This window comes from Bos grunniens, chromosome 1, assembly GCF_055505025.1.
Source record: "Bos grunniens cultivar Pamir isolate PY7600 chromosome 1, Bosgru_T2T1.0, whole genome shotgun sequence".
In the NCBI taxonomy this organism is placed as follows: domain Eukaryota; kingdom Metazoa; phylum Chordata; class Mammalia; order Artiodactyla; family Bovidae; genus Bos; species Bos grunniens.
This window is the reverse complement of record NC_141165.1, coordinates 56,459,957-56,474,017: the sequence shown is the minus strand read 5'-3', so window position 1 is coordinate 56,474,017 and position 14,061 is coordinate 56,459,957.

Sequence of the window (14,061 nt, the reverse complement as noted above, 5' to 3'; positions counted from 1 at the left end):
TTTTTCCTCTGAACCTGTATTAGTTTCCTAAGGGTGATGTTATGTGACAAAGTAGATAGCTTAAACAACAGAAATTGTCTCACTGTTCTGAAGAATGGAAATCCCAGATGAAGTTGTTGGCAATTGTTGGTTTCTTCTGAGGTTTATGAGAAATAATCTCTTCCATGTCATTCTTCTACCTTGGGAAGTCCTTGGCTTGTTACCTTGGCTTGTTAAACAAATTCTTCTTATACCTTCACATTGTCTTTCTTCTGTAGATGTCTGTCCAAATTCCCCCTCTATACCAATCATATTTAATTAAGCTCACCCTAATGTCTTCATCTTAACTTAGTTACCTCTGTAAAGATCCTGTCTCCAAATTAGATCACATTTCGAGCTATTAGGTTTGAAGACTCCAACACAGCTTTTGTCGTGGACACAGCTTGACCCACAACAGATTCCAGCAGGCCACCATATTCTTGAAATATTGTGTTCAGTGAAAAAGTAGTTTAAACTGCACTATTACAAAATAGTTTATCCTAGGAGAAAAGTCAAGACAAAATTGTGGAACCAAGTTGGGTATATTTCACATGGAAAGGAGATTGATATAACCCACAGATAAGGAAATTCAGAGCCAAGAGATTTATAAATTCAGGGCAGTGGGTAACAGTATCTCAAATATCAGACTTAAATTTGAGGCAAATTCAGTTCCTTTTTGGAGAGAAAAAGAAAGGAAAAAGTAAGGAAAAGCCCTGATCTAGAGTCTGGTATGGTTTGTAAGTAATAAGGCAAGTAATAGGGCCAGTAAAATAACACTGGTAAAGGCAGTTACCATGAACCTACCTACAAACTTTCCTATACTAAATATGTAACTTACATTATCTTACTACACACACACACACACACATACATATGTATTTGTTTTTGTTTAGTTGCTGAGTTGCGTCCAACTCTTTGCAACCCTGTAGACTGTAGCCCACCAGGATCCTCTGTCCAAGGGATTCTCCAGGCAAGAATACTGGAGTGGTAGCTATTTCCTCCTCCAGGGGATCTTCCTGACCCAGGGCCCAAACCTGCATCTCCTTCATTGGCAAGCAGGTTCTTTATCACTGTGTAAGGGACTAGATTATAATAATTTATTTTTAGAGCTGATCTCATGGATAGAAATATTCACACAAACAAGAAGAATGATAATAAATAATGATATTCATCTCAAATTTAGGGTAAAATTTATTCCATTCAATTTAACTTTCAAAACATTATTTAAAAATATGTTGCTATTAATTTCACTGTAGAAATAAGAAAACTAAAAGAGCAGAAATCCAAAACTTTTGCTGCTTTCAGAAGAGTGATTCTACACCCTGGTTTGCTCAGAAAGGTAATGATTTATGTGAAATTATAAAGTAGCTATGAAATACTTTGGAAATACAGGTAAGCATCCCAGCTGTAGAAAGAGAAATATGAATAACCTTGCCAAAGTGATTGTCATTTTCTTTAGTTGAAATTAGAGAATGGATTTAAGGTTTTTAAGACCAGAAATCTATAAAATGATGCAGACATTTTAGGAAAAATACAACATTATGAAAAGAGAATTAAATACAAAGTGACTATTTTTCTATGGGAAAATAAAGTGGGACATTTTAAATTTTGGAAATATTAAATAATAATTTACTATGAGGTGCACTTTTACAATAATCATTATAAATGCTAATGTAACCAATGATTCTGAAAGAACATACAGAATTAGTCTCGTGTTAGAGCCTAGACAAGGATAATTCAAATAATTCTAAAATTGCTACTATCTTGTTTTCGATCAACATAATTTAATCAGTTAATTTGTACTACATCCATTGACTTCTTGACAAATATGTGTAGGACTTCTGTCACTGGAATGCTTCTTTCTTCAAATTGTATTACCACATTTGGTGACAGCTTGGCATGTTGTTTTAAAGTGGTAATCTTCACCACAAAGAGATGCATTAGATACAGTAAGACATGATCTGACATGTTGAAATGCAAGAGGCATGAATCTTTCTATACATGGACAAGTTTGCTGTTTGTAGAACTTCTGTTTTTCTTATAACAGTTCTGATAAGCTTTATTTTTATAATAAACATGTGTGCTTTGTGTGTATTTGTATGTGTGTCCAAGTATGTGACAGGTAATGCTGTACAATTTATTTTCAGAGCATATTCCTATATTTTTAACTGGAATTTCCATTCTGACTAGATGTCAATGAAAACTGAATCCTCCTCTTTAACTTTCCACAGCTGTTTGTTGTTGGAAAAATTTTTCATAGACTGATTTCTGATTCCTTACTTGTCAAATCTTGTTTCTCCTCTATGCCTCACATTATTTTGATGTTTCGTTCTGTAGGTCCTGCTCATATTGGAATGACCATTAACACATCACTTTCATGGCATGCTATCAGCTATGTCTGAACAGGGTGCAGTAGGTTTTTTAAGTCAGTCCTACACTATGAAGTAAAACAATAATTAAATATACTCAAAAGGACATCAAGGAATCTAAATATAGCTTACTATTAAGAAATGTTAATGTGTTTCCAAATCAAATTTTTCTAGATACTAAAAGACATGCAACTGATCCAACATCACACAACACAAGGGAAAAAGTGGTTAGAAATGGGAATAGAAACAGAAATTGATCTTAATGTATGATAACAATAGTTAAAATGCCTTAGTTTTTCAAATTAAAAAAACTGTGAATACATTGCCGAACTATACCTCCAGAACATTGAAAAAGTCAGCTGCAATTGAAAAAAACTTGAAGCTTAAGATTCATTTGTATCATAGAAAATTTGACACTGAAATAAATTGGCAATTGTTATTTCATTCTATGTTATTTTATTATGATTTAATTACATATTTATTATGTTTTATATTATGATGTCATTATTATGAAATTATTATGATTTATTATGATGATGTCATTACATATAATAACATATTTAATTATGCTATTTCATTGATACTGTTTATTTTGGGGGAAAACACTTTGGGAAGCAATAAATTTAAGAAAACAATAGAATGAGTTTAATAATTATGTGCTAAATATATTTTTCTCAAAAAATTGGATGATGAAATTATAATTAGTAGTGATTAGTGATGCTATTAACAGCCATGTGAAAACCAAAAGACATAAATCTATTAAAGAAGAATCACCTCAAACTTCAAAGTTAATAGCATTTTAAAGGCAAATGTGTTGGAAGCTGCTTCTTTGACACAGATAGCTGCAGGAAGCATTTTGGCGCATCACCCTGTGGAGCATGACTTTCCACTTAGACCACTTAGATCAATGTGCTCTACTCAGTACATTTTACTAATCTTCTATTCCATGGTTTTTGCACTTTTACAAAAAGTGAAGCCATAGCTATGAAGTATTAATTCTATTAGAAGAAGGGCTTTGCAAACATTTAAAGTAGGGCCAGTGTCATCTGCTTCCAATAGAAAATCAGTTTATTCTAATAATGGTTCCATTATTTCATATAATTCATCTAATCACGATAAAGCTTTTGAAGTTGATTTGACCAAAAAGGAAACATTTGATGCTGTTGCAAATGTTACTGAAAAGTTATCTAAAAAACTTAGCATAGAAAAAAATACAATTTTAATGGAATTATGCTCCAGATAATGTTTTTATATGATGAAACTCGATATAGCACACAGTTTATATTGAATTGCTGCTGCTGCTGCTAAGTCGCTTCAGTCGTGTCCGACTCTGTGCGACCCTATAGACGGCAGCCCACCAGGCTCCCACGTCCCTGGGATTCTCCAGGCAAGAACACTGGAGTAGGTTGCCATTTCCTTCTCCAATGCATGAAAGTGAAAAGTGAAAGTGAAGTCGCTCAGTCGTGTCCGACTCTTAGCAACCCCATGGACTGCAGCCTACCAGGCTCTTCCGTCCATGGGATTTTCTAGTCAAGAGTACTGGGGTGGGGTGCCATTGCCTTCTCCATTGAATTGCTTGCAGTATATTTACTATACTATATAATTTACATTTACTATAGAATTTAATAAATAAATAATAATCAAAATAAATTGCAGCTATAATTTTCAAAATGTAGGTTTAATGTAGAAAAATAAAATATTTTAAATAGAAAATAAAATATTTTAATTAGAAAAGTTTTGTAACATATTCAGTATTGAATTTTAAAATGTATATTTTATAAGATTAGTTTTCACGGCCTTTTTGTTGCCTATCATGAATATTTTACAAATATTTGAAGCTTTTGACAAACTGTTTTTTAATAAATGTAATTTTACAGTGCCATTGGATATTTTCATACAGTGCCTAAATTTGATTGCAATTCATTAAACATATGCAAAATTTTTGAAACTATTTGGTTTATGGAGTTTAAAAAAACAATATTTTGTAGATTCTAGTGAAATATAGTTATTGAAAACAAAGTTTGTAAATAGGAAGACCTTAAAATTAATCTATGGAGCAGAGTGAAATGAAAGTAAAAGATGATAAAATAGGTTGTGGACAAGTTTTCATTTTGAAAATCTATAATTAAACTTTGCAATTTCTCAATATGTTGAAAGAATCTTGATGGATTTACCATTCTTTATACATGGTTTTCAACCAAAGGTGATTTTGTTTCACAGAGAATCCTTGGCTGTGCCTTGAAAGTGTTTTTGATTATTACAACTTGAGTAGTGTGACTGTCATCTAGTTTGTAAAGGCCTTAGTATGCTGGTAAATATCCTACAATGTACTTGTGTGTGTGTGTGTGTGTGTGCAGCCGCTTAAGTTGTGTTCGACTCTTTGTGACCCCATGGACCATAACACACCATCCTCTCTGTCCATGAGATTTCCCAGGCAAGAGTACTGGAGTGGTTTTGTCACGCCCTCCTCCAGGGGATCTTCCCAACCCAGGGATCGATTTCATATCTCCTGCATTGCAGGCAAATTCTTTACCTGTTGAGCCATCAGAGAAACCCCACAATGTACTTTTAGCCCCCCCGCCCAAAAAGAACTATCTATTCCAAAATACTAAATCTACTGAGGCGAAGAAACTGTTTTTCACTGGATAAATGTATCACCTATCCTAGAATTGAGTGAAATTGAGGCCTAAGATTTTGAACCATCTAGTGAATGTTCAAAAGACTTGTACAAAAAAGACAACTTACCTGACAAATGTTATGCTATAAAAACTTTTGTCAGAGATGAGTTTTCCTACTGAAGCATAAAGTCAGTAGCTCTGAAACTATTTGCACTGAAATGCTTTTACAATTATATATAAGAATTAAAGTTAATTATCTTCATTTTTGCAGTATTTCTTTCTTTCTTTTTTTTTTTTTTTTTTTTTTGAGCTTCATTATATGTGTCTGATTATTTCATTAGGAAAAATGCCTAGTCTTGGAATCACAGAGTTATAGAGTATGGACATACTCAGCATATCCAAAGACTTCTCTTGAGGGAAGTAGTCCCTTAAAACTGATTTATTTTCCCAAGTAGCTTAGTGTTCTGTCTAACATAATTTGCACAGTTTTATGACTACTCATGAGTGTTCCTGTTTTGCTCTTCCACTGTTAAGTTTCTGAAAGGCTAAGGTACAGACTAGGTTTCTAAATTCTAGGTTATCTCAATTTACTGTCAGCATTTCTGCGTTTGTAGATCTTGAAGTAAATTTAAATAACTAATGGTTGCTTCCATTTTATTACTGGCCGACTTATTCCACGACTATGTAAGAAAACACTTAGAATACTGATATGTCTGTTCTACTGAAGGGTCTCTCAACCATAGACTTGTATTATAATATAATCTTCTCCATGGTATACCAAAACACTTAGGATACTGATATGTCTATTCTACTGAAGGGTCTCTCAACCATAGACTTGTATTATAATCTTCTCCATGGTATACCAGGGGGATTATTTCCTAATGAAATAGTCAGACATATATATTGAAACTCAAAAGAAAAATACAGCAAAAATAAAGTTTTGTTTTTTTTTAATTGATCTTAGACTTGTATTATCCAACATAGTAACCACCAGCTATGTGTGGCTTTTGAGCACTTGAAATGTGGGTAACCCAAATCGAAATATCTTGCTAATTATGAAACTAATACCAGTTTTCTAAGACTAAGAATGAAAAAAGAAATATAAAATATCTCAGTAAAGTTTTATATTGATTGCTTTATGAAATATATGACATATAGTAATATATAATTTAAATTTAATTTAATTTATTTTACTTTTTTAAAGTTACCACTAGAAAATTTTAAATTATCTATGTGACTTTTAATATATTTTTATTGAACAGTGTTGTACTAACCTATGAAATCCTACAGATTAGGGTCTAATGATTCAATTGTCATTGTATTCATCATAACTGGTAGAATAAATATCTGACATTCATATGTTGAATAAATTACATAGAAAATAATATATAATGAAAGAAAGATACAAAATGTGTCTGTACTACTATGAAACACAAAGCAAGTTCTATGGGTTTGTTGAAACATGTGAATACTAAAAATAAGAAGTTATATTCTTCTTTAGTGTCTTATATAGAGTCTTAAAGTTAGTTTTGAGATTTATAAGAATAAAAGTGGTTAAACAAGGGAATGGAAAATGTACAGACAGAAAAGGAATACAATATATACTTCAAGATATTTGAGATCAAAAGCTCTAAATCCAATTAAAAAATACTAAAAACCTCTTGCATTAATAAAAATTACCCACTGTCTTCTAAACATACTATCATATTTATATTTTATAGTATAAAGATTAGTAGTTTCCTACTTTTCTTTTCTAATTAACAATGCAAATCATCTGTTTTAAATTATGGCCTCAATGAGGATCCTAAAGTTTCTTAGCCAGTGGAGTATCTCTAAAGCTTTCATCCACTCACTTGAAGCTGACTTCAAATCAAGAAATAGAGAAGAAAAAAAGACTCCCTGTTGTGTTTCTCCCTATCCACCTAGGCTTCAGCTCAGGCATTTTATTTGTGGGAATGAATCCCAGTTGCCTCAAGGTAAAGACTATCTTTGGGCAGCAAAATGAATTGAACCATATTGGCTAAAGTCAGCATGCCATAATGCCTACAGAAGTTGCAAGTTTTACTGAAAATGAGATTTACATTTTATATGGAGTCTCTTGCTCCCAAAGCAAACATTCAGTTCCTGTCAGGAACCCTGGCTTTGCAAGGAGACATTACTTAAAGCCGCAGATCACAAAAGGCAAGAATGCTTTAAATAAGCATTCTTATATTTATACTCCTTGAGGGAGAATTGATAGAGTAAACTTACTGACTCATTGGAAAAGACCCTGATGCTGGGAAAGATCAAAGTCAGGAGGAGAGGGGGCAGGGGGAGGGCCTGCAACAGAAGATGAGATGATTGGATGGTGTCACTGACTCAATGCACATGAGTCTGAGAAGTTCCAGGAGATAGTGAAGGACAAGGAAGTCTGGCATGCTGCAGTCCACGGGAAAGGCAAAGAGTCAGATGTGACTTAGCAACTGAATGAAACAACAATAATTCATAAATGGGGGCTTTTATTTTTGTATCTGTGTAGAAGAGTTTGACAGAGGAGAACAAAATATATTTTTAGTTAGTATTATGTGATGAACACTATCTTATGTGTGATCTAAGTTAACCTTTAGGACAATTCTATAATTGTTATCATACTGTTCATGAGGTTCTCAAGGCAGGAATACTGAAGTGGTTTGCCATTCTCTTCTACAGTGGACCACATTCTGTCAGACCTCTCCATCACGACCTGCCTGTCTAAGAGGAACTCCCCAAGTCATATACTACTGGAGATCAGTGGAGAAATAATTCCAGAAAGAATGAAGGGATGGAGCCAAAGCAAAAACAATACCCAGTTGTGGATGTGACTGGTGATAGAAGCAAGGTCCAATGCTGTAAAGAGCAATATTGCATAGGAACCTGGAATGTCAGGTCCATGAATCAAGGCTAATTGGAAGTGGTCAAACAAGAGATTGCAAGAGTGAATGTCGATATTCTAGGAATCAGCGAACTAAAATGGACTGGAATGGGTGAATTTAACTCAGATGACCATTGTATCTACTGCTGCAGGCAGGAATCCCTTAGAAGAAATGGAGTAGCCATCATGGTCAACAAAAGAATTTGAAATGCAGTACTTGGATGCAATCTCAAAAACAACAGAATGATCTCTGTTCGTTTCTGAGGCAAACCATTCAATATCACAGTAATCCAAGTCTGCCCCAACCAGTAACGCTGAAGAAGCTGAAGTTGAACGGTTCTTGAAGACCTACAAGACTTTTTAGAACTAACACCCAAAAAAGACGTCTTTTTCATTATAGGGGACTGGAACGCAAAAGTAGGAAGTCAAGAAACACATGGAGTAATAGGCAAATTTGGCCTTGGAATACAGAATGAAGCAGGGCAAAGACTAATAGAGTTTTGCCAAGAAAATGCACTGGTCATAGCAAACACCCTCTTCCAACAACACAAGAGAAGACTCTACACATGGACATCACCAGATGGTCAACACCGAAATCAGAGTGATTCTATTCTTTGCAGCCAAATATGGAGAAGCTCTATAGAGTCAGCAAAAACAAGACCGGGAGCTGACTGTGACTCAGATCATGAGCTGCATATTGCCAAATTCAGACTTAAATTGAAGAAAGTAGGGAAAACCACTAGACCATTCAGATCAGATAAGTCGCTCATCGTGTCCGACTCTTTGCAACCCCATGAATCGCAGCACGCCAGGCCTCCCTGTCCATCACCAACTCCCGGAGTTCACTCAGACTCACGTCTATCGAGTCAGTGATGCCATCAAGCCATCTCATCCTCTGTCGTCCCCTTCTCCTCCTGCCCCCAATCCCTCCCAGCATCAGAATCTTTTCCAAGGAGTCAACTCTTCACATGAGGTGGACAAAGTACTGGAGTTTCAGCTTTAGCATCATTCCTTCCAAAGAAATCCCAGGGCTGATCTTCTTCAGAATGGACTGGTTGGATCTCCTTGCAGTCCAAGGGACTCTCAAGAGTCTTCTTCAACACCACAGTTCAAAAGCATCAATTCTTTGGCACTCAGCCTTCTTCACAGTCCAACTCTCACATCCATACATGACGACTGGAAAAACCACAGACGTGACTAGACGAAACTTTGTTGGCAAAGTAATGTCTCTGATTTTGAATATACTATCTAGGTTGGTCATAACTTTCCTTCCAAGGAGTTCATAACTTTCCTTCCAAGGAGTAAGTGTCTTTTAATTTCAGGGCTGCAGTCACCATCTGTAGTGATTTTGGAGCCCAGAAAAGTAAAGTCTGACACTGTTTCCACTGTTTCCCCATCTATTTCCCATGAAGTGGTGGGACCAGATGCCATGATCTTCGTTTTCTGAATGTTGAGCTTTAAGCCAACTTTTTGACTCTCTACTTTCACTTTCATCAAGAGGCTTTTTAGTTTCTCTTCATTTGCTCTCCACTTTCACTTTCATCAAGAGGCTTTTTAGTTTCTCTTCACTTTCTGCCATAGGGTGGTGTCATCTGCATATCTGAGGTTATTGATATTTCTCTCGGCAATCTTGATTCCAGTTTGTGTTTCTTCCAGTCCAGCGTTTCTCATGATGTACTCTGCATTTAAGTTAAATGAACAGGGTGACAATATACAGCCTTGACGTAATCCTTTTCCTATTTGCAACCAGTCTGTTGTTTCATGTCCAGTTCTATCTGTTGCTTCCTGAACTGCATACAAATTTCTCAAGAGGCAGATCAGGTGGTCTGGTATTCCCATCTCTTTCAGAATTTTCCACAGTTTATTGTGATCCACATAGTCAAAGGCTTTGGCATAGTCAATAAAGCAAGAATAGATGTTTTTCTGGAACTCTCTTGCTTTATCCATGGTCCAGCGGATGTTAGGTATGACCTAAATCAAATCCCTAATGACTGTACAGTGGAATTGAGAAATTGATTTAAGGGACTAGATCTGATAGATGGAGTGCCTGATGAACTATGGACTGAGGTTTGTGACACTGTACAGGAGACAGGGATCAAGACCATCCCCATGGAAAAGAAATGCAAAAAAGCAAAATTGGTGTCTGGGGAGGCCTTACAAATAGCTGTGCAAAGAAGAGAAGCAAAAAGCAAAGGAGAAAAGGAAAGATATAAGCATCTGAATGCAGAGTTCCAAAGAATAGCAAGGAGAGATAAGAAAGCCTTCTTCAGTGATCAATACAAAGAAATAGAGGAAAACAACAGAATGGAAAAGACTAGAGATCTCTTCAAGACAATTAGAGATACCAAGGGAACATTTCAGGCAAAGATGGGCTCGATAAAGGACAGAAATGGTATGGACCCAACAGAAGCAGAAGATATTAAGAAGAGATGGCAAGAATACACAGAAGAACTGTACAAAAAAGATCTTCATGACCCAGATAATCATAATGGCGTGATCACTCACCTAGAGCCAGACATCCTGGAATGTGAAGTCAAGTGGGCCTTAGAAAGCATCACTATGAACAAAGCTAGTGGAGGTGATGGAATTCCAGTTGAACTATTTCAAATTCTGAAAGATGATGCTGTGAAAGTGCTGCACTCAATATGCCAGCAAATTTGGAAAACTCAGCAGTGGCCACAGGACTGGAAAAGGTCAGTTTTCCTTCCAATCCCAAAGAAAGGCAATGCCAAAGAATGCTCAAACTACCACACAATTGTACTCATCTCACATGTTAGTAAAGTAATGCTCAAAATTCTCCAAGCCAGACTTCAGCAATACGTTAACTGTGAACTTCCAGATGTTCAAGCTGGTTTTAGAAAAGGCAGAAGAACCAGAGAACAAATTGCCAACACCCGCTGGATCATGGAAAAAGCAAGAGAGTTCCAGAAAAACATCTATTTCTGCTTTATTGACTATGCCAAGGCCTTTGACTGTGTGGATGACAATAAACTGTGGAAGATTCTGAAAGAGATGGGAATATCAGACCACCTGGTCTACCTCTTGAGAAACCTCTATGCAGGTCAGGAATCAACAGTTAGAACTGGACATGGAACAACAGACTGGTTCCAAATAGGAAAAGGAATACGTCAAGGCTGTATATTGTCACCCTGCTTATTTAACTTATATGCAGAGTACATCATGAGAAATGCTGGGCTGGAAGAAGCACAAGCTGGAATCAAGATTGCAGGTAGAAATATCAATAACCTCAGATACGCAGATAACACCACCCTTATGGCAGAAAGTGAAGAGGAACTCAAAAGCCTCTTGATGAAAGTGAAAGAGAAGAGTGACAAAGTTGGCTTAAAACTGAACTTTCAGAAAACGAAGATCATGGCATCTGGTCCCATCACTTCATGGGAAATAGATGGGGAAACAGTGGAAACAGTGTCAGACTTTATTTTTCTGGGCTCCAAAATCACTACAGATGGTGACTGCAGCCATGAAATTAAAAGACGCTTACTCTTTGGAAGAAAAGTTATGACCAACCTAGATAGTATATTGAAAAGCAGAGACATTACTTTGCCAACAAAGATTCGTCTAGTCAAGACTATGGTTTTTCCAGTCGTCATGTATGGATGTGAGAGTTGGACTGTGAAGAAAGCTGAACACTGAAAAATTGATGCTTTTGAACTGTGGTGCTGGAGAAGACTCTTGAGAGTCCCTTGGACAGCAAGGAGATCCAACCAGTCCATTCTGAAGGAGATCAGCCCTGGGATTTCTTTGGAAGGAATGCTAAAGCTGAAACCCCAGTACTTTGACCACCTCATGCGAAGAGTTGACTCATTGGAAAAGACTCTGATGCTGGGAGGAATTGGGGGCAGGAGGAGAAGGGGACAACAGAGAATGAGATGGTTGGATGGCATCACTGACTCATTGGACGTGAGTCTAAGTGAACTCTGGGAGATGGTGATGGACAGGGAGGCCTGGCATGCTGTGATTCATGGGGTCACAAAGAGTCGGACAGGACTGAGCAACTGAACTGACTGACTGACTGATAATTGTTATCTCTGTTTTAGAGATAGTACTACTAGGTGGTCTCCTTGCCTTAATTCTCCTCCTATATAATTTGAAACTCAGCCCATTTCTTATAATGGTATTTTTGTCCTTGTGGTAAAACAAGTGATATCTCCCAAAACTGAAGGAATGAATTTAACAGCATACTTTTTTTTTTTCCCTTTAGTCTTGTGCTTGCTTTATTTTAGGTTTCAATCAAAGCGATTAGAACTGGCTCCCAGGAGACTCTCTCAGAGGATATTAGCAGAGCCTTAGCATACTTTTGAATGACTTTTCCACTGAAGAGCTGGAGACAGTGCTTCCACAGCCCCAAACTCCCTATAGTATGGTCATGCTCCCCACAATATTGGCCTGCTTCCATTATTTAGTGAATTTGACCAAGATCAGCTTTGACTGATTCTATCTCAGTAGTTTTTGTTTTGCTTTTAGTAATTTATTTATCAATCCCTCAAATAGATTAAATTAGCAAATGGAACAATTTTGCTTAAAAACAATCAACTTTTAGTGTATATATAAAGGTTGCACATTAAATTAAGTAAAATGCATACTAAACCAAAGAACGGGGTCAACTAAGTGACACTGGGAAAAAGGAGTTGCATCATTGGTTTGGTGCTGGTAGTGGTATCAATGAAAACCATCCAATGATGCATCTGGAAGATGTTTAATTAAACCTGTCACCAAATGTTAGAATACCATTCTAAAAGACCTTCAGGCTTAATTGCAACAGACATATATATTTTAACATTTTTTTCTTCCTTTTGTTAATCTCTATTAATCTTTTATTCCATTACTATGATGCTGAGCAGATTATCCAACATACATGACTCTCTTTTATTACTTTTAAAATAGGAATAATAATGACATATAGGATCACTTGATAATTAATATCAGAATGAACATGTAGAGTCAGAATACTCTGTCAGTAATTGTTATTTTTATTTCCCCATAAATATCAGTTGCCATCCTTCTTCTATCCTACAACTCACAGTTTCTAATTTACAGTCATCCTTCAGTTTATACATGGCAGCACATGCATCTGTTCATAAAATTATTTCCTCATTCCAACAAAAAGCATTTTATTATGCAGATATGCTAGCAAAGGGCCATTTCTCCATATATGAAGATCACACATACAATGATCTTACATACAATATTGGTCAACATTTACCATACTCAGTATAAAGCATAATATTCTATTATTTAATTATATTCAGTCAAAACATTCAGCCCCCTTATACAGAGTTTAAGTTTCTCCACGGATAAAAGGTTAAAATATGAAAATAGTTGCCACAACTAGATTAGTAATACTAGACAGTAGTACAGCCACAGTGTTTGAAAGTGTGGTTCTGATGTCAGGAAGAAGACCTAGATCCAAACCTTCTGTAAACCATTCGGTGGCTATATGATATTGAAAGATTGCTTTACATCTTGAAGCCTTAGTTTTCTCAACTGTAGAAGAGAGCTAATTATATTAATTGCAAATATAACTTGTTGAATTGGTTACCATGTACCAAGCACTCATTTAATTTGTGAATTAAATTAATTCGTATATTAATTTAACTCATTCATACAATTTATGAATTGGTTATCATGTGCTAAGCACTCATTTAATTATCACAACAGTCTTAATAGTGCATGTTATTATTATTTTCATTTTATTGGTAACTAACATAGAGTTGCAAAGAGTCAGACACGACTGAGTGACTGAACAACAACAAATAAATAGAGAGGTAGGTAATATTTCACAAAGTTCATCATTGATAGAGCAGTAAATAGTACAGATGCATGTGCAACTGACTTCAAAGCCAATCCAATTAAACGTTCTGCTGATTCCTACTCTACTGGATTATTTGCTTAGCATACTGTCTGGTACAGAGTAAAAGTTCCAGGTATAATAATACTACTCAGATTGTAATTAACATCATCAGTGTAATGATAGGATTGTGTAAAAAGCCAAAAGAATCAAAATGAGGAAAAAAATGTTACAGGTGTGTAGCATGGAAACATGGAACAACAAAGCAAAGATGAATTGAAATGGCATTTTACTAGGTTATGTACAAATCAGCTTTTTCTGTTGAACTATACTGGGTTGTAAACTACAGAGTGGGGC